This window comes from Ovis canadensis, chromosome 18, assembly GCF_042477335.2.
Source record: "Ovis canadensis isolate MfBH-ARS-UI-01 breed Bighorn chromosome 18, ARS-UI_OviCan_v2, whole genome shotgun sequence".
Lineage (NCBI taxonomy): Eukaryota > Metazoa > Chordata > Mammalia > Artiodactyla > Bovidae > Ovis > Ovis canadensis.
The window spans coordinates 39391979-39413216 of record NC_091262.1 but is presented as its reverse complement, the minus strand read 5'-3'; the positions used below and the strand labels follow the sequence as shown (position 1 = coordinate 39413216).

General features: G+C 42.7%; 2 pseudogenes; both read left to right on the top strand.

Annotated features, from left to right (window-relative positions):
• Window positions 1–12400: 12400 nt before the first annotated feature.
• Window positions 12401–13774, top strand: LOC138423769 (heterogeneous nuclear ribonucleoprotein A1-like; annotated as a pseudogene).
• A 1496-nt stretch (window positions 13775–15270) lies between these two features.
• The window catches only part of LOC138423768 (AKT-interacting protein-like), a 74646-nt pseudogene continuing 68678 nt past the window's right edge, over window positions 15271–21238 (top strand).

Genomic DNA, 21238 nt, shown 5'->3' with positions numbered 1-21238 from the left:
AACCTACCTCCTTCTATAGAAGCAGACATGACCAGGCACCTGCAGTGCTGTGTCCTGGGAGCCAGGATGCACTCCTGTGACCGAGTTGTGTCCAAGCAGGCAGCACACCTGAGAGAAGCTGAGCTAGCCCTTCCAAGGAGCAGGGAACAGAGAATTCATCCCCCTTGTAGTGACAACCACTGTCTTGAAGGAGCAGTGACGCTAGTGGCCTCCAGTGGGCAGCAGAGGCCAGAGGTCATGGCCTAGGTGTGGCGGTGATATATGTCAGCTGGACTCATAGCTTAATGACACCTGCCTGTCACCTGTCACTACTCACACCCAGTACCACATCCCCCTTACCTTGCTCTCTCTCTATATATTTTTTTTAAATTTAGAATTTCCCTGATTATACAGTAAATTATTATTTCGCCTGCCAGTGCAGGGGAAAACAAGCTCCATCCCAGGTCTGGGAAGATCCCATATGCCTGGATCGCATGCTCCTCAAGATGAGAAAGTGAAAGCAAAGTCGCTCAGTCATGTCTGACTCTTTGCAGCCCTATGGACTGTAGCCTACCGGGCTCCTCTGTCCATGGGATTTTCCAGGCAAGAGTACCGGAGTGGGTTGCCATTTCCTTCTCCAGGGGATCTTCCCGACCCAGGGATTGAACCTGAGTCTCCCCCATTGTAGGCAGACGCTTTTACCATCTGAGCCACCAGCCACTGCAATAAGAAGCCCATGCACAGCAACTAGAGAGTAGTCCCTGCTTGCTGCAACTAGAGAAAAGCTCACACAGCAATGAAGACCCAGTGCAGCGAAAAAGAAATACATTAAAAAAATTTATTAGAGTATAGTTGCTTTGCAATGCTGTGTTCACTTCTGCTGTCAACAAGAATTGTCCTGTCCTACAGAGTCCAGGGAACAGGCCAGCAGGCAGGCGAGGAAGGGCCCAGCTGGGACTGGGCATGGCCAGGGCAGGTGCACACCAGCTGCCCCAAGAGCTGCCACTTGGAGGGACTGAGTCTGCAAGGCCAGCTCTCTCTGGGGTCTACTTTGTGTTTTCTGTGTGTCACCTGGTTGGTGAAGGAACCTGACCTCAACTCATATGGTTTCAAGGTCAAGCTTCCCATAGGTGGGCTTGGAAACTAACAAAGGTTCAAGGTCCAATTTTCGATGTAGAATTAGGTGGAAATCCCAGATATCTGCTAGCAGCTATGTGCTTTGCTGCTGTTGGTTACTCGCAAAGTCATGTCTGACTCTTTTGTGACCCCATGGACTGTAGCCCACCAAATTCCTCTGTACATGGGATTTTCCAGGCAAGAATGCTAGAGTGGGTTGCCATTTCCTTCTCCAGGGGATCTTCCCAACCCAGAGATCAAACCTGCATTGCAGGCAGATTCTTTACCACTGAGCCACTAGGGGAAGCTATGTGCTACTAGGTCTTAACCTTTCTGTGTCTTGCAGACTTAATTTCTCTGTGTCTTAGTTCCCTCCATTGAAAAATTAGGGTAATAATACTTACCTCTCATGGAGGTGTAAGGTTTAAACAAAATAACTCATGTAAAGTGGTTAGTACATAGTAGAATTTCAGTAAATGTTAGTTCTTCTTCCATTTCCCTTTATTAAAGAGTTTAAACATCATCCTTTCAGTGTTGGGGAGCTACTGAAAGATAATCAGATGACATTATTGGATGTGATTTCTCTCTTTGAAGTGCAGGAGCTATATCAGAGAGGAGGAATATTGTGTGAAACAGTAATAGGCAAGAATTTCCATGTTGTTTTAGAATTCCTGCTAGAGTCCTAACGCTAAGTTCAATTCAGTTCAGTCACTTAGTCATGTCTGATTCTTTGCAACCCCATGAATCACAGCATGCCAGGCCTCCCTGTCCATCACCAACTCCCAGAGCCTACCCAAACTCATGTCCATTGAGTCAGTGATGCCATCCAAATATCTTATCTTCTGTCGTCCCCATCTCCTCAATTTTTCCCAGCATCAGGGTCTTTTCAAATGAGTCAGCTCTTCGCATCAGGTGGCCAAAGTATTGGAGTTTCAGCTTCAACATCAGCCCTTGCAATGAACACCCAGGATTGATCTCCTTTAGGATGGACTGGTTGGATCTCCTTGCAGTCCAAGGGACTCTCAAGAGTCTTCTCCAACACCGCAGTTCAAAAGCATCAATTCTTCTGTGCTCATCTTTCTTTATAGTCCAACTCTCACATCCATACCTGACTACTGGAAAAACCATAGTCTGGACTAGACAGACCTTTGTTGGCAAAGTAATGTCTCTGCTTTTTAATATGCTGTCTAGGTTGGTCATAGCTTTTCTTCCAAGTAGTAAGCATCTTTTAATTTAATGGCTGCAATCACCATCTGCAGTGATTTTGGAGCCCCTCAAAATAAAGTCAGCCCCATCTATTTGCCATGAAGCAATGCGACCAGATGCAATGATCTTAGTTTTCTGGATGTTGAGCTTTAAGCCAACTTGTTCACTCTCCTCTTTCACTTTCAAATAGGTCCTAAATATTCCACCTCAAGAGGGTTGCTGGAAACATCTCCCTGTGTCTTAGTAGAAGGCACAGAAATCACCCAGGGGCTCTCACCAACTCCATTTCTGAGGCCGTGTATGTAAGTGGTAGCTGTGGTGTGTGTGCTAAGTCACTGTAGTCATGTCCGACTCTTTGAGGTCCTATCGACTGTAACCCGCGAGGCTTCTCTGTCCATGGCAAGAATACTGGAGTGGGTTGCCATGCCTTCTTCCAGGGGGTCTTCCCGACTCAGAGGCTGAATCCATGTTTCTTGTGTCTCCTGCAGCTGTGGTGTATCCCCAGCTAAAAACGGTCTGCTTTCTATTATCACTATACACTGCCGATTTTGAACAATGTCAGTGATAAAGTAGTGCTCCCCACCTAACTGTTTTAGTCTAAGTTCTAACAACTGCTGTAGTTGTACTGAGTTCTAGCAAACTGTATGTAAATATAGTAAGTCCCTCGCGTATGGACCTTCAAGTTGCGAACTTCCAAAGATGTGAGTGTGTGTTCACATGTCCAGTCACATGAGTTAGTTCGCGTGTCCGGCACACCTTGTTATGTGTGTGCACCCTCTACAAGTAGCTGTGCTCGTGTGTACTTTACTGTACAGTCCGGTATGGAGTACAGTAGTACAGTGTCTTTATTTCAAGCCCAGAACCTGTGCCATCAACGTCAGTTGTGAGTGACATCTCAGTTTGCCCTCCGTCTCCTATTGCTGATGACCCTTCAGCTCTACCATCTCCCACCCCCTCTCCCTCCTTCAGTCAGTCACTCTTGTGTGTTCATTGGATGCCAACTGTGGTATGCCAGCTATTGTACTGTACTCTTGTACTTTTCAAGGTACTGTACTGTAACATTAAAATGTTTTCTTTGTGTTTGCTATATATTATTAGTGTGAAGAGTATTATAAACTTATAGCAATACAGTACTATATAGCCAAGTGTGTTAGTTGGGTACCTAGGCTAACTTTGTTGGATGTATGAACAAATTGGACTTAATAAATGTGCTCTCAGAATAGAACTTATTGGTACAAGGGACTTACTATAAGGCTCACATTTGCACTTATTTATTAAACATTGTGGAGAAGGCAATGGCAACCCACTCCAGTACTCTTGCCTGGAAAATCCCATGGACAGAGGAGCCTGGTAGGCCGCAGTCCATGGAGTCGCAAAGAGTTGGACACGACTGAGCATCTTCACTTTCTCTTTTCACTTTCATGCATTGGAGAAGGAAATGGCAACCCACTCCAGTGTTCTTGCCTGGAGAATCCCAGGGGCAGGGGAGCCTTGTGGGCTGCCATCTATGGGGTCACACAGAGTCGGACACGACTGAAGTGACTTAGCAGCAGCAGCAGCAGCATTAAACATTGTAATTTACATGGAATTTAATTGGAAGAAATCCTAGTGGTACATGTCCCCGACCCCAACCCCATGGACTCAGCTACAGGCATTCCTTTGGAGAATAAGTTCATAAAGATTCAGAATCACTGTGCTTTTTTTTCAGAAACAATTGGTATCTCCGTTCCTCATACCATACTTCCCTACATCTAAATGGTGTATTAGAAATATGTTATAAGGGTAGCAGACTGATTGCAAAGACAATGAAACAGGACCTGAGTTACTTCAATTCTATCATTCTATGAAAGTCTAGAGAAATAACAAAAGATGTTGATCCTCACTGCCTGGAGAAGCCAAAAGGGCAATAATTTTCACCAAAAAGCAGGCAATCTTTCTAAAGCCCTGGATAAAATAATGTCTGCTATTATCAGCCATTTTTCTCTGATCTTTGCAGAAGAAGAAAAACTTCAGACTTCTTTTTTTTTTTCACCAAATGCAGTAGGCCATAGGCTTTTATATATAGAATAGACCTTTATTTTCTGGTGATGATATTTTAGTGAAAGTTTTCTATTTGATTGCCTACAGAGTTCATCCCAAAGAAACAAAGACATTATTTTAGTTTCTGGAATTTATTGTGAAATGGGATTTTTAATGAATCTCTGTCAAACTTAAGATTTTCCCCAACTCTTTCTCTATCTCTTGCTTCATGTTAAAGAAACTTTTTGAAGTTAGAATTTATAAAAAGTGTTCTTTTATCAACTACAAGCAAAGCAATATGACAAATCTGGCTCTACTGTCTATTGAACGTGAGCATGCAAACAACATCAATTTTCAGAAGTCATTGACAAATGTGCATAAATTAAGCCTTGAACATAGAAACCATAGTGCTATTTTTCATGACTGTGACAGGTCAATATGTAGGTACAAGTTTTTCTTTTAAAAAAATAGGTTAATTAAAAAGAAGTAATCCCTTACTTTTGAACTTTTTAGTGCTTTAATATTTATTTTATTTTTATAGGCATGATTGTGTATATGAAGTTCAATGAACATTTTTCTCTCCAGCATTTTTTCCTGGCTATTATTATCTGTTTCATTTCATGTTTATTCCTGAAAATAGTTTTGTCCTGTAGAGGATGGGAGCTTTAACAGAATGATTCACCTGATATGTCAACTCTACCACTGAAAGTGAAAATGAAAGTCGCCCAGTCATGTCCGAGTCTTTACAACCCCATGGACTATATAGTCCATGGAAATCTCCAGGCAATAATACTGGAGTGGGTAGCCTTTCCCTTTTTCAAGAGGACTTCCCAACCCAGGGATCCGACCCAGGTCCCCCATATTGCAGGCAGATTCTTTACCAGATGATCACTGAACAGAAGACTAAACACTGAAGCAATCATCAGCCCCATGCCTCCAAGCTGAGAGTGGAGGCCTGATAGCTCCACTGTGGAAACAGGTGGTCACCACAAGTAGAAGATACTAGGGTACCATTCCCCAGCTGGGCAGTCACCTGTGCTGTAAACTTGCTGATGTGTCCTTTACAGCAGGATGAAAGGAGAGGGAGAAGGGAAAGGGGAAGTCAGGGTGGCATGGATGAGTCTATTTCCTGTGGTCAAGAACACTGTGGGGAATGCTGCCTGACAATGCAGGAAACATCGGTTCAATTTCTGGTCCAAGAAGATTCCACATGATGCAGAGAAACTAAGCTCATGCGCCACAGCTACTGGAGCCTGAGTACCCTAGAGCCGGTGCTCTGAAACAAGAGAAGCCACCGCAACGAGAAGCCCACTCACTTCAACTAGAGGGTATCCCCCGCTCACTGCAACTAGAGAAAGCCTGTACACAGAGACCAAGACCCAATGCAGCCAAGAAGAATAAAGAACACTATGGAAGGCAGTTGGACTTGGGCTGTTTACAGATTCCTTGCCCAAAAGGGCGGCTTGCAGGGTGAAGGAACCCCAGCAGTGAGAAGGACCACAAGGCAGGCACTGAATCCAGTTTGGAAGAGGGCAAGCTTCAGTTTATCTCCCGAACTGGGCAACTACACCCTGGAAAGTGCCTTCTGAAGAATTCACAGTAGGCTCCCCTGAGAACCAACGTCATGCCTGCTCTGCAGAAGATGTGGACGGTCTGTCAGTATAGCCAAGAGAACACCTAGAGAGATGGGTAGGATGATAAGAACTTGAAGTTTTAAATAAGACTGGACTTCAGAGAAAAATTATTAAAAACTGACCAGGAAGCTGTAGGTTTTGCCCTCAGTGTCATGCAGGTGTTGATAAGAGGAATAGATAAGGCAAAGTTGAAGGTCAAAGTGGTTGGAGAAAAAAAAGTTTAAGTTCGGGTCCACTGTGTTTAGATTATTAAAAAAAAGCAGCCCCTTATTTCCAATATTTCATAATAGTAGCAAAGTATTTTATAATTTTAACTTGAAAACAAAATTTACAAAAATAAATACATCTTGGTGAGATTTTGAAATTCTTAACTATAAAGTCGAGCACAATATCTTATAATTTTTTGAAAAAAATTTCTTTTTATTTATTTATTTATTTGACTGCTCTGGGTCTTAGTTGCAGCCTTCGAGATCTTGATCTTTATTGCTGCGGGTGAGATCTTTATTTGTAGCGTGCAGGATCCCTGTGGCACGTGGGATCTAGTTTCCTGACCAAGGATCAAACCCAGGCCCCCTGCATTGGGAGCATGAAGTCTTAGCCACTGGACCACGATGTCGGTAGTCTTAGTCACTGGACGCTAGCACAGTATCTTATAATTTTAAAATAATCCACACCTGGAACTCTGGCTCCTATTTGCAATGTAGAAAGCTGAAAAGAGAACTGTTTCTACCCTTATGACCAAAACAACATTTGAAAGCCTACAGATTCACTAGTTTCTCTGAGTCTACCAGAGTCTTGAAGATGTAAGAAAACTGACTGACTTTAAAGGAGAGAGGTATATTCAGGCAGGGTCTGAAGGTGGTTAGTCAGAAATTATAGACACTAAGCTACAGGCCAGCCAGAGCAAAAACATTCACAACAACAATCATTATGAGAAGATCGGTGGAAGATTTAGCCTCGTCTTTGTTCACTAAAAAGCTTTCAGAAGTTTCATATTTGACAGAGTGTTCAACAGAGCAGTTTATAATCCATCTGTGTGGGACAAAGATGTGTAAACCAATTTGTGGGTTAAGATTGATGACTTTAATTTTCTTGTTGAGAAAGCTGTCTGGGTGTGGGCTGTTATCATGAGTTCATTTGAGGTTTGGACAGTTGGTGGATACTAGGCATACCCTCAGTTCTGGGGCCAATAAGCTGAATCAGTTGACCATGACCTTGGAGCCTCACTGCAGTACAAGTTGGTCCTGAGTAGCAGAGGCAACCAACGAGGAAGGTCTAACCAGAGGGTTAATTTGACACTTGGTGTTTCTGAATCTTGGTTTCTTCATCTGTTGTTGTGCAGTCACTAATTCATGTCCAACTCCTTGACCCCATGGACTGCAGCATGCCAGGCTTCCCTGTCCTTTACTCTCTCCTGGAGTTTGTACAAACTCATGTCACTGAGTTAGTGATGCCATCCAATCATTGCTTCATCTGTAAGACCATACAATTTGTAATTGCACAATCCTGCCCCTGCTTAACCCACATGGTTGTTGGGAAACAATAAATAGCAAATGAAGGGAGATCCAAACAAAGAAATAATGCCGATGAAGTCATTTGTAAATATTATGCAAATTACATGATTAATTAGCTTATCTTTCTATTCAAAAGTGTTTGATGAATAGTTACTTTGAAGTTCTAGTGTCAGTCACTCAGTCAAGTCCAACTATTTGCAACCCACTGGACTGTAGCCCACCAGACTCCTCTGTCCATGGGATTTTCCAGCAAGAATACTGGAGTGGGTAGCCATCCCCTTCTCCAGGGGCTCTTCCTGACCCAGGGATTGAACCTGGGTCTCCTGCATTGCAGGCAGATTCTTTACCATCTGAGCCACCAGGAAAACCCCTGAAGATCTAGAGCTAGAAGCTAATGGAGGACCATGAACACCAGGTGGCAACTTTAGGATGTAGTCTACAAGTAGTGGGAAACCTCTGAAGGTTTTGGTCAGCCAAGTAGCCTAATAAAAATGTTTTTTTTCAGAAGACAAGCTAGTTGCCATGTGAGAACTATGACCCTTTTGATGCTGTTTTCTGAATTCCTCTTGAATTTGTTCCCTCCTCCTGTCCTATGTATTCTTGCCTGGAGAATCCCATGGACAGAGGAGCCTCGTGGGCTACAGTCATGGGGTTGCAAAGAGTTGGGCATGACTGAGTGACTGAGCACACGCACTTGTCCTATAGACAATGCCATAGTTCATAACTTAACATCTCTCATGTGAAATAGATACTGCAGAAATCGTCTAAATGGTCTTCTTCCCTCTAACCTTGTTTATTCTGATTCATTCTCCATGTGAACAATTTTTTTTCTCAGCCATGCTGCATGGGACGTGGGATATTAGTTCCCAGGCTAGGGATCAAACCCATGACCCTCTGCAGTAGAAGAACAGAGTCTTAATCACTGGACTCATCAAGGAAGTCTTACATTCTCCAAGTCTACCTGGAGAATTTTATCTGATTATTTATTGGTTGATTTAATGTTTACTGAGCTCTATCAAGTACAAGGCCTTGGGAACATGGCAGCAATTTTTGCTGAAGCATAGATCTTGACATATTGCTGTTCTCTATCAGTACAATAAAGTAAAAACTCCTCCCATGGCACACAATGACATTTATAACCTAGACTCTTAGCAGCCTCAAGGCTTGGCATTCATTTTTCTGCCTTATAATCTTCCTTGTATTCTGTATACAACTGTTTGCTATTGAAATCGTGGAAAGGACTCTAGGATTAGGATTGGGTATGAATTCTGGTTGGGAGACTTAAAAGGGAGATGACCTTGGGTAAGTCAGTTAGGTTCTCAGTTTATTTATTATAAAACATACCTTAAACATCTCCTGTAAAAATCAATGATATAGGAATGTAAATTGACTAGCACAGTGTCATATCAGTTGATTTGGTCACAAGTAACAGAACACCTGACCGTAGAGGTTTAGACAAATAAATGTACAGAGATTGGAAGCAGTTTCCATCTTGATTCAGTGGCTCAAAAATGACAGGGCTGAATTTCTTGATCTCACGCTGGTCACCTCATGCTCGCAGTATTGTTGCTACAGCTCCAGATTTTACATCTACATCCAAGGAAGGAAAGGGGAAGGGATAGTGACTGCTATATTACTCTTTTTCATCAGGTTAGTAAAAATCTCCTGAATTCCACATAGAAGATTTTTCATTAGACCATTTTTTCCCCCAGAAGCAGATCACATGGCCTTCTTCTGTTGTCATGGAGGTTGGGAATTTGGAGAGATGAATTTTCCAGACTGCTTGAAACAAATCATGATTTGTCATTTGGGGATGGGCACCTTGCCACTCTGAATGAATTTGGAGTTCAGGTAACAAGGAAAATGAGCAAATGGTATTGACTAGCACTGCTCAATAGTATTTTCTAAACACATCAGTCATTACCAGCATTACTCATTAGTGTTTTCAAATCTATCCACAAGAAATCCCACATGTGTTCATATCACTAAGTATTTGCACGTGATATGTTGTGTGCTCACATGCTAGCAAAGTAATACTCAAAATTCTCCAAGTCAGGCTTTAACAGTACATGAATTGTAAACTTCCAGATGTTCAAGCTGGATTTAGAAAAGGCAGAGGAGCCAGAGATCAAATTGCCAACATCTGCTGGATCACTGAAAAAGCAAGAGAGTTCCAGAAAAACATCTACTTTTGCTTTATTGACTATGCCAAAGCCTTTGACTGTGCGGATCACAACAAACTTTGGAGAATTCTTTAAGAGATGGGAATACCAGGCCACCTGACCTGCCTCCTGAGAAATCTGTATGCAGGTCAAGAAGCAACAGTTAGAACTGGACATGGAACAATGGACTGGTTCCAAATAGAAAAAGGAGTACACCAAGGTTGTATATTGTCACCCTGCTTATTTAACTTATATGCAGTGTACATCATGAGAAACGCTGGGCTGGAGGAAGCACAAGCTGGAATCAAGATACCTGGAAGAAGTATCAATAACCTCAGATATGCAGATGACACCATCCTGATGGCAGAAAGTGAAGAAGAACTAAAGAGCCTCTTGATGAAAGTGAAAGAGGAGAATGAAAAAGTTGGCTTAAAAAGAAAAAGATCATGGCATCTGGTCCCATTACTTCCTGGCAAATAGATAGGGAAACAATGGAAACAGTGAGCAACTTTATTTTGGGGGGCTCCAAAATCACTGCAGATGGTGATTGCAGCCATAAAATTAAAAGACACTAATTCCTTGGAAGAAAAGTTAGACAACATATTAAAAAACAGAGACATTACTTTGCCAACAAAGGTCCGTCTAGTCAAAGCTATGGTTTTTCCAGTGGTCATGTATGGATGTGAGAGTTGCACTATAAAGAAAGCTGAGCACTGAAGAACTGATGCTTTTGAATTGTGGTGTTGGAGAAGACTCTTGAGAGTCCCTTGGACTGCAAGGAGATCCAACCAGTCCATCCTAAAGGAAATAAGTCCTGAATGTTCATTGGAAGGACTGATGCTGAAGCGGAAACTCCAATACTTTGGCCATTTGATGCAAAGAACTGACTGATTTGAAAAGACACTGATGATGGGAAAGATTGAAGGTGGGAGGAGAAGGGGAAGACAGAGGATGAGATAGTTGGATGGCATCACCAACGTGATGGACATGAGTTTGAGTAGGCTCTGGAAGTTCGTGATGGTCAGGAAAGCCTGGCATGCTGCAGTCCATGGGGTTGCAAAGAGTTGGACACTGAGTGACTGAACTAGACTGCTGTGTGCATACAACACCCTCCTCCCACATTGTACTTACACAATTTTTTATTGTGCCTTTTCTCAATACATGGCCATTTCCCATTTCTTATAATTTTTAGTTTTAAGTTTCATTATTTTAAAATATCTATTTCCTTATTTGGCCGTGCCAGGTCTTAGTTGCAGCATGTAGGGTCTTTAGTTGTGGTGTGCAAGCTCTTAGTTATGGCATGTGGGATCTAGTTCCCTGACTAGGGATTGAACTGCAGCCCCTTGCATTGGGAGCCCTGAGTCTTAGCCACTAGACCACCAGGAAAATCCCTCATTATCCTTTTTTAAAAGATGCACAGAGAAGATCCATTAACTGACTGCATCAAGATTTATTTAACCATTCCTCTTTAGTTGGAAATTTGTTATTTTCTATCTATTATATTATTATAGGAGAGGGAAATTTAGTTAAGGTTATGTTCTGGTCCACATATGTTACACGGATTATTTCATTCAAACCTCAAAACCTTCCTACATAGGAAAAATACCTATGCAGGTATTATTTCCATTTAACGGCTGTGGAAATCTAGGTGCAGGGAAATTAGTTTGCCCTAAGTTCTACAACTAGTGAGGAGCAGAGTCAGGATTCACAGAGAAGATGCTTTATCTACAAAGGCTGTGCTTTTTGATTGGATTCCACACTGAAATGGACATTTGTGTGGGTGTATCAGTTGTGTTCAGATCCTCTTAGCCTCTCTGGCTTTGCAGCATGTAGTCCAGGCTCCACTGCCTCTATAGTGACTACATCAGTATAGACTTTGTCCAACCTCATGTCAGCCCATGCTACTGCACTTCTCTGGGTGCCCCAGGGTCTCCTGTGGAATCTGAGGTGTGAGCCACTGAGGGACTCTCTGGACATTCACCGGTCTGTAGCCTGGAAGTTTGAAGGAATTAATGCCTCGTGGGGCAAACTTTGACCAATGGGAGATGGAAACCAGGGGATAATTTCTGCACTTCCTCTTTGTATATGGACTGTGTTGATTCATGGTTATTGCATGGCCTTGTTCAAGGTGGTCTTGTGACATCAAATATTCAGTTTTGCTTAATACCAAGCAATGGGTAGCTCCCTGCTCCCCCTATGCTGATTCTTTCTCCTTGTCTTCTTCATTCTCCTCCCCACTTCCCTGATAATGAAGTTCAGTTCAGTTCAGTTGCTCAGTTGTGTCTGACTCTTTGCGACCCCATGCATTGCAGCACACCAGGCCTCCCTGTCCATCACCAACTCCTGGAGTTTACTCAAACTTATGTCCATTGAGTCAGTGATGGCATCCAACCATCTCATCCTCTGTTGTCCCCTTCTCCTCCTGCCCTCAATCTTTCCCAGCATCAGGGTCTTTTCAAATGGGTCAGCTCTTCGCATCAGGTGGCCGAAGTATTGGAGTTTCAACTTCAACCTCAGTCCTTGCAATGAACACCCAGGAATGTTCTCCTTTAGGATGGACTGGTTGGATTTCCTTGCAGTTGAAGAGACTCTCAAGAGTATTCTCCAACACCACAGTTCAAAAGCATCAGTTCTTCAGTGCTCAGCTTTCTTTATAGTCCAATTCTCACATCCATACATGACCACTGGAAAAACCATAGCTTTGACTAGACAGACCTTTGTTGGCAAAGTAATGTCTCTGCTTTTTAATATGCTGTCTAGCTTTCTGCCCATGGATGCCGCCAAGAAAGCATCGTTGAAGTCTTCCCCACCTCCACTGCCGTCATGTCTAAATCAGTCTCCCAAAGAGCCCGAGCAGCTGCGGAAGCTCTTCATCGGAGGATTGAGCTTTGAAACAACCGATGAGAGTTTGAGGAGCCATTTTGAGCAATGGGGAACGCTCACAGACTGTGTGTTAATGAGGGATCAAAACACCAAGTGCTCCAGAGGCTTCGGGTTTGTCACATACGCCACGGTGGAGGAGGTGGATGCGGCCATGAATGCAAGGCCACACAAGGTGGACGGAAGAGTTGTGGAACCAAAGAGGGCCGTCTCAAGAGAAGATTCTCAAAGACCTGATGCCCACTTAACTGTGAAAAAGATTTTTGTTGGTGGTATTAAAGAAGATACTGAAGAACATCACCTGAGAGATTATTTTGAACAGCATGGGAAAATTGAAAGTAATTGAAATCATGACTGACTGAGGCAGTGGCAAAAAGAGAGGCTTTGCTTTTGTAACCTTTGATGACCATGACTCCGTAGACAAGATTGTCATTCAGAAATACCACAATGTATGTGTGGTCACATGAATGGCCACAACTGTGAAGTGAGAAAAGCCCTGTCTAAGCAAGAGATGGCTAGTGCTTCAGCCAGCCAGAGAGGTCAAAGTGGTTCTGGAAAATTTGGTGGCGGTCGTGGAGGTGGTTTTGGTGGGAATGACAACTTTGGTCGTGGAGGAAACTTCAGTGGTCGAGGTGGCTTTGGCGGCAGCCGTGGTGGTGGTGGATATGGTGGCAGTGGGGATGGATATAATGGATTTGGTAATGACGGAAGCAATTTTGGAGGTGGCGGAAGCTACAATGATTTTGGCAATTGCAACAATCAATCTTCAAATTTTGGACCTATGAAAGGAGAAAGCTTTGGAGAAAGAAGTTCTGGCCCCTACGGTGGTGGAGGCCAATACTTTGCCAAACCATGAAACCAAGGTGGCTATGGTGGCTCCAGCAGCAGCAGTAGATATGGCAGTGGCAGAAGGTTTTAATTACTGCCAGGAAACAAAGCTTAGCAGGAGAGGAGAGCCAGAGAAGTGACAGGGAAGCTACAGGTTACAACAGATTTGTGAACTCAGCCAAGCACAGTGGTGGCAGGGCCTAGCTGCTACAAAGAAGACATGTTTTAGACAATACTCGTGTATGGGCAAAAAACTCGAGGACTGTACTTGTGACTAATTGTATAACAGGTTATTTGAGTTTCTGTTCTGTGGAAAGTGTAAAGCATTCCAACAAAGGGTTTTAATGTAGATTTTTTTTTGCACCCATGCTGTTGATTGCTAAATGTAATAGTCTGATCATGATACTGAATAAATGTCTTTTTTTTTTTTTTTTTTAATGTGCTGTGTAAAGTTAGTCTACTCTGAAGCCATTTTGGTAAACTACCCCAACAGTGTGAAGTTAGAATTCCTTCAGGGTGATGCCGGGTTTCATTTGAAATTTATTTACAAACCTGCCTGGTGGAGAAGCTGCTGTCTTCAGAACCTTGGTGTAGTTGAGCTGACAGTTACCGTGTTGTGACCTGGAGTTCACCACTAAAAGGGTCACCCATGCAAAGTCATGGAGGTTTTTTTTGTTTTTTGTTTTTGGTTATTAATGATTGTTGGCACATCCTATGCAATATATCTAAATTGGATTATGGTACCAGATAGAGTTATAGATGGGAATGAAGCTTGTGTATCATCCATTATCATGTGTAATCAATAAAAGATTTAATACCCTCTTGAAAAAAAAAATGCTGTCTAGCTTTTCTTCCAAGGAATTAGTGTTAATTTCATGGCTGCAATCACCATCTGCAGTGATTTGGAGCCCCCAAAAATAAAGTCTCTCACTGTTTCCATTGTTTCCCTATTTATTTGCCATGAAGTGATGGGACCAGGGGCCATGATCTCAGTTTTCTGAATGTTGAGTTTTAAGCCAACTTTTTCACTCTCTTCTTTCATCAAGAGGCTCTTTAGTTCTTTTTCACTTTCTGCCATCAGGGTGGTGTCATCTGCATATCTGAGGTTATTGATACTTCTCCCAGCAATCTTGATTCCAGCTTGTGCTTCCTCCAGCCCAGCGTTTCTCATGATGTACTCTGCATATAATTTAAATAAGCAGGGTGACAATATACAACCTTGATGTACTCCTTTTTCTATTTGGATCCAGTCTGTTGTTCCATGCCCAGTTCCATGTCCAGTTTCTGTATGCAGAAACCTGCATACAGATTTCTCAATGAAGTAATAGTAAACAAATGTGTACAATTTCAGCCTGGCTTTCTGGTCAACCCAGGCTGAGACTGTACATAATGCTATTTAATTATTTAGGATGATTTCCTTTGTCTAAAAGTGTTCCCATAGTGGGGTTACTGGATTAAAAAATATGAATATTTCTATGGCTTTGAGAGCTTTATGATTGACTTCAAATATACCCCCCCTGGCCCTTGGCTCATCCAATCAATGAATATTGTTGGGGAAGAAGAAATTTCCCTCTGTCTTTTTGTGTTATTCTGGCTGACCTAAGAATTAACTTGACATGAGATAGATTAACAAGAAATAAATCAAACAAAAGTTCAGTAACCTGTGTAAATAGGAGAGATCCAGTAAAATTGAGTAACTTGCTAAAATCACCAAAATCCCCAGTTGATTAATTTTTTTATATTTTTTTGGCAACACCATGTGGCACTTAGGATCTTAGTTCCCCACCAGGCATCAAACCAAAGCCCCCTGCAGTGGAAGCTTAAAGTCTTAACCACTGGACAGCCAGAGAATTCCCCATTTTATTTTTTTTAAACTTAAACGTTATTTTTGGGTGTGCTGGATCTTCCATGTTACACGGGCTTTCTATCGTAATGGAGGTGCGGGATGACTCTAGTTGTGGTGCGTGGGCTTCTCTTGTTGCAGAGCACAGGCTCTAGAGTACAGATTCAGTAGTTGTGGCACACGGGGTTAGTTGCCTCGAGGCCTGTGGAATCTTCCTCGACCAGGGATGGAACCTATGTCCCCTGGATTGGCAGTTGTATTCTTAACCAATGGACCACCAGGGAAAGTCCTCGTGTGGCAAATTTTACTCCCCTCTATGTCTCTCATCTTTGTCAGCCTGACTTCACTCATTACTGCACTAAGTGTAGAGCGGAGATCCTCCTGGGAATGAGTTATAAAGAAGGCCGTAAACAGAAACATTTTTTACCACATACAACCAACATTGGTTCAATGTTAATGTGTGGGAAAACGTCATCTTTGCAGAAAGGGAATTTTAACCATGTGAGTTATGTTCCCTAGGGGAAAACCCCTAGGCACACAGCTTCTAGGAGTGTGCTGGCCCCTGGCAATTGCTCTAATTACCTGTGAGCTAATTAGAGACCATTATGTATTCAGAAGTGAGATTTTCATCCTTCAAAATTTGCATCTTCAGTGAGGAGCTCATTCTCTATGCATCACAAGGTGAGTGTTCCCTGCTGATTTCTTCTCCTCATATATAAGCTGGGTGCACTCTGGGACTGCTTTAATCAGAAGGCCATTAAGCAGAGCCTGAAGAAGCCAGGAAGAGGAAGCTGACTTCTGGAGCACACAGATGGGTCTGGAGTCTATCTTAAGATAGAAAACAACTATTTGTAGAGAGAATTTGGACAGCTCTTTCCAGAGGCTGCTTTTGAGTTTGTTCAGGCATAATTAGAGGCTTTCCAGATGAAACCAAATATCAGACACCTCCCTGAGTGAGAATGACCATTGTTAGGGCCCTTCTAAGATTGGAAACAGTGTCAGACTTTATTTTTTGGGCTCCAAAATCACTGCAGATGGTGACTGCAGCCATGAAATTAAAAGACGCTTACTCCTTGGAAGAAAAGTTATGACCAACTTAGAGAGCATATTCAAAAGCAGAGACATTACTTTGCCAACTAAGGTCCGTCTAGTCAAGGCTATGATTTTTCCAGTAGTCATGTATGGATGTGAGAGTTGGACTGTGAAGAAGGCTGAGTGCCGAAGAATTGATGCTTTTGAACTGTGGTGTTGGAGAAGACTCTTGAGAGTCCCTTGGACTGCAAGGAGATCCAACCAGTCCATTCTGAAGGAGATCAGCCCTGGGATTTCTTTGGAAGGAATGATGCGAAAGCTGAAACTCCAGTACTTTGGCCACCTCATGTGAAGAGTTGACTCATTGGAAAAGACTCTGCTGCTAGGAGGGATTGGGGGCAGGAGGAGAAGGGGACGACAGAGAATGAGATGGCTGGATGGCATCACTGACTCGATGGACGTGAGTCTGAGTGAACTCTGGGAGTTGGTGATGGACAGGGAGGCCTGGCGTGCTGCGATTCATGGGGTTGCAAAGAGTCAGACACGACTAAGCGACTGAACTGAACAGAATTGAACTGAAGATTCTAGGAGGACCCTGTCTTTCTTTCTTTTCTCCTTTCTTCTTCTTTTTTAAATTGGGGGTATAGAAGCTATTGTTTTTCCAATAGTCACATATGGATGTGAGAGTTGAACCATAAAGAAGGCTGAACAATGAAGAATTGATGCTTTCTAACTGTGGTACTGGAGAAGACTCTTGAGAGTCTCTTGGACAGCAAGGAGATCAAACCACTTAGTCCTAAAGGAAAGCAACCTGGAATATTCAGTGAAAGGACTGATGCTAAAGCTAAAGCTCCAATATTTTGACCACTTGATGCAAACAGCCAATTCATTGGAAAAGACCCTGACACTGGAAAAGTGAGGGCGGGAGGAGAAGAGGGCAGCAGAGGATGAGATGGTTGGATGGCATCAATGACTTAATGGACATGAGTTTGAGCAAACTCTGGGAGATAGTGATGGACAGGGGAGCCTGGAATGCTCCAGCCCATGGGATTGCAGAAAGTCAGGCATGACTTAGCGATCGAACAACAACCAATAGTTACTTTACAATTTTGTGTTAGTTTTTGCTGTACAACAAAGTGAATCAGCTGTACACACACGTATATCCCCTCAGAGATGAGGTCTAACTGTCAGTTGAGATGATGCAGAAGATAGAAATAACGAGGGCTACATGACTAGGAATCAGAGGGTAGGGTGATCTTGAGGTCGACTTGATCCAGGGGTGCACTTTCCATTTTCCTGCATTCCTCTTGACTCTGCTTTACTCAGGCCAGCAACCGAGTTCTAGACCACCGAAGGGTGCAGTGACACCCAAAGAAAGAACCCCCAGCAACCTTTTCTAGAGTCTCCTTGGCCCAGTTGGGTCAGTCCTAAAGGCAGAAGAAAACCTTGTGCTGATTACCATCATCCTGGGGTTTGACCCATTCACTGGTGAGAGGATGGGAACACTAGGACTGATGGAGATGAGCCAGGATGCACCTGCAATCTGACACTCGTTGGAGGTCGGGTGGAATCCACTTACTGGCTCTGAGTCCAGCCCATCCCTCATCTCAGGCACTGAGGACTTTGCCCAGGGACCAGAAATCAATCCAGCTTTGCTGAAGCACTGATGATGGAGTAGGTAATATTGCATGACGATTTCAGGTATTAGAGCAGTGCATGCAAAAGAGCCTTGTGGGGCTTCTCTGGTGTCTCACTGGTAAAGAATCTGCCTGCCAGTGCAGGAGACATGGATTCTATCCCTGATCCAGGAAGATCCCACACGCTGAGGGGCAACTAAGCCTGTGCACCACAACTACTGAGCCTGTGCTCTAGAGTCTGCACTCTGTGACAAGAGATGCACTCTGTGACAAGAGAAGCCACCACACTTAGAAGCCCAAGCACCGAAACTAGAGAGTAGCCACTGCTCTCTGAAACTAGAAAAACCCTGCTCAGCAACGAAGACCCAGCAGAGCCAAAAATAAACTTAAAAAATTATTTACAAAATGATAAGAGTGTTGTGGAGAAGCACAGCTGGCCCCAAGCAGTGACTAACGGTACAACTTGGAGGACTGGGACAGTAGGTCAATGCCTAACAAAATCGCTCAGCAGTAAATTCATGGGATATGGCTTAGAGGCCATTTGAGCAATCCTCCGTAAATAGGCCATGTTCTTAGAATAAAACATAGATAAATGATACTCAGATAAAGATGTCTTTTCTCTTTAAATCAAGCCTTCTTTTTATTCAGGCAAAATTGAAACAAAAAAAGTTCAAGCGCAGGGGCTCTGCTTCTCCACGCTGTCGCTCTGCACCATTGATTCAGTCTCATTTCAGAGATGCAGGAATTTATAATTGGTTTTCCAGTTGTCACCAAGGCACCTTAATGGCTTCTTACAAATTATCTGTTGTATGAACAACATTGATGGAAACCAAACAAAAGGAAAATAAAAATTAACCCATGCTCTGACAACAGACCAAGCTGTTTACTTTTATTCATGCTTTGTTCAAGCTCTTGCCCAGGTCCACACAAAATTTTATCATACGACAGTCATATTTATATTGCTGCATTGTGAGCACATTCTGTGTTTATTGTGTTAATGTCCTAATTCTGCCTTTTGGTTTATAATGGATTTTTTGGAAATGAAAAATCAGTGTCTGTCTTTGACACAGCCATACCCTCACCCTCTCCTGCATCCCACCCAGATTTGGAACTGAGTTGAGGTTAATTCCTCCACCCTTTGTTTTATTTTTGTGTCAGGGGAATGTGTGCTCTTAGGTGAAGGAACATATGTTGTCCTAACATGGCATAAATTGCATGTCTCCAGAAGAACACCTACTTCTGCAGAATTTTTTCCTTATAATCTTGGTATTCTAATCACATATCTTTTTCTAGGCTCCATTATTTAGGATTTATACCCTGTATACTTCCTAAAGGAATTGTGTGGTTTAGGGATAGAGATGGTGTGAAGTCTAATTAGAGATTTTTCTTAAAACAGGATTGAGTCCACGGACTTTCCTGGTGGTCCAGTGGTTATAAGACATCACACTCCCACTGCTGGGAGCAAAGGTTCCATCCCTGGTCATGAGACTAAGTTCCCACTTGCTTAACAGTGTGCCAATAAATGAATAGAAAGCAAAATTACCACCTCCCCCTTATCATATTCTAATTCTTCTCTAATAACTGCATACACTGTGATGGGTATGATGGGTGTCATGGAGAGTTTCTGTCTTGAAACAAACTTGATAATTACTCTGTCATTTAAACAAATAGAAGTATCATTAATGTTTCATAAATTCCATGGGAAGATTTTATACTATTGTGTTTCATATTCTATTATGTTTTGGACTGTTAACTTTTTTTTTAATGAGACTTGGCATAATATGCTGCGTTTCAGGATTTTTGTCAATCAGATGGGTTAGGGTTACGCTGCTGTAATAGACAATGCCTCAGTGTCACTTGCTTAGAACAATAAGGTTTATTTCTTGCTTATACTACAAGTTCATCCCACTTGGCTGGCAAACCTTTATCTGCATCTCATTCAGAAATGCTGATCAACGGGGGCTTCACCACCTTCTGTCGGTCGCTGGTCACCATGGCAGGAGGAAGAAGGAAAACGTGGAGAACTGCACACTGGATTTTTTTTTAATATATATTTTTTGCTTTTATTCCGTTTTGGGGGGAGTATAACTGAAGTATCATAAATGGTACTTTTTTTCCCCCCCATGAAGCTATTGGTCCAGGATCTATGTATTATAGCATTAGCTAGCATTCCTTGTCTTGTTGTGTTTGGTGTGAACCAGGTTAGCCCTTTTATTTCTCTCCCCACCTATGGCAGATGTATAGACTCTGTAGTAAAGGTGTCCTCCCACTTTCCTAGAACCTGCATCCCCAAGAATCTCTGCAGATTCTCATTCCTGTTTCTGTCCTGTCTTGCTGATTTCACTGGTAGATCCTTTATTTTTTTAAACTTATTATTTTGTATTGGAATATAGCCAATTAACAATGTTGTGATAGTTTCATGTGGACAGTGAAGGGACTCAGCCATATATATATACATGTATCCATTCTCTGTCAAACTCCCCTTCCACCCAGGCTGCCACATAACACTGAGCAGCGTTCTCTGTGCTATACAGTAGGAATCTGTTGGTTGTCCATTTTAAATATGGCAGTGCGTACATGCCAATCCCAAGCTTTTTAGACCTGACTTTACTTTGCCTGCCTCCTTTTTCCATTTGATGTCTTTGGGCTGCAATTCCAGAGCAACCTAATCCCAGGGCTCTTTTTTTTTTTAATTTTTAAATTCTCATTAAGAAAAATTGATTGGAGAACAATTGCTTTACAACAATGTGTTAGTTTCTGCTGTATAACAAACTGAATCAGCTCTTAAGTGTTAGTTGCTCAGTTATGTCCAACTTTTTGTAATCCCATGGACTGTAGCCCACCAGTCTCCTCTGTCCATTGGATTCTCCAGGCGAGAATATTGGAGTGGGTTGCCATGTCCTTCTCCGGGGGATCTTTCAAACCCAAGGGGTGAATACACATCCCTTGCATTGCAGGCAGATTCTTTACCATCTGAGCCACCAGGAAAGCCTGTAGGTATACAGATATCCCCTCCCTTCTGAGCTGCCCTCCCCACCTCTCTAGGTCATCCCAGAGCCAGAGATGAGCTCCCCCAGGGCTCTTTTGACTCAAATGTATGCCAAGCACTGAGTTAAGTGTGAGTCCCTCCCTCTTCTAGTACCATCCAGGTCCCAGAGAAGTGATTCCTAACCCAGAGTCCTAGACAATCTACCATCCCAGGGGCACTCAGACAGCCTTGAGAAGAAAATGATATTAAGCAGGACAGTTTGGTATGGTATAAAGAATTCATGTGAAAACTATGCTGACATAAAATCCATTCTTTTCATCTCAAAAAAAAAAAAAAAAACCCAGCCAAGTCCTGTCAAAGTGCCTTCCAGATCTCCTGTCCAGAGCATCCTTCCTTCCA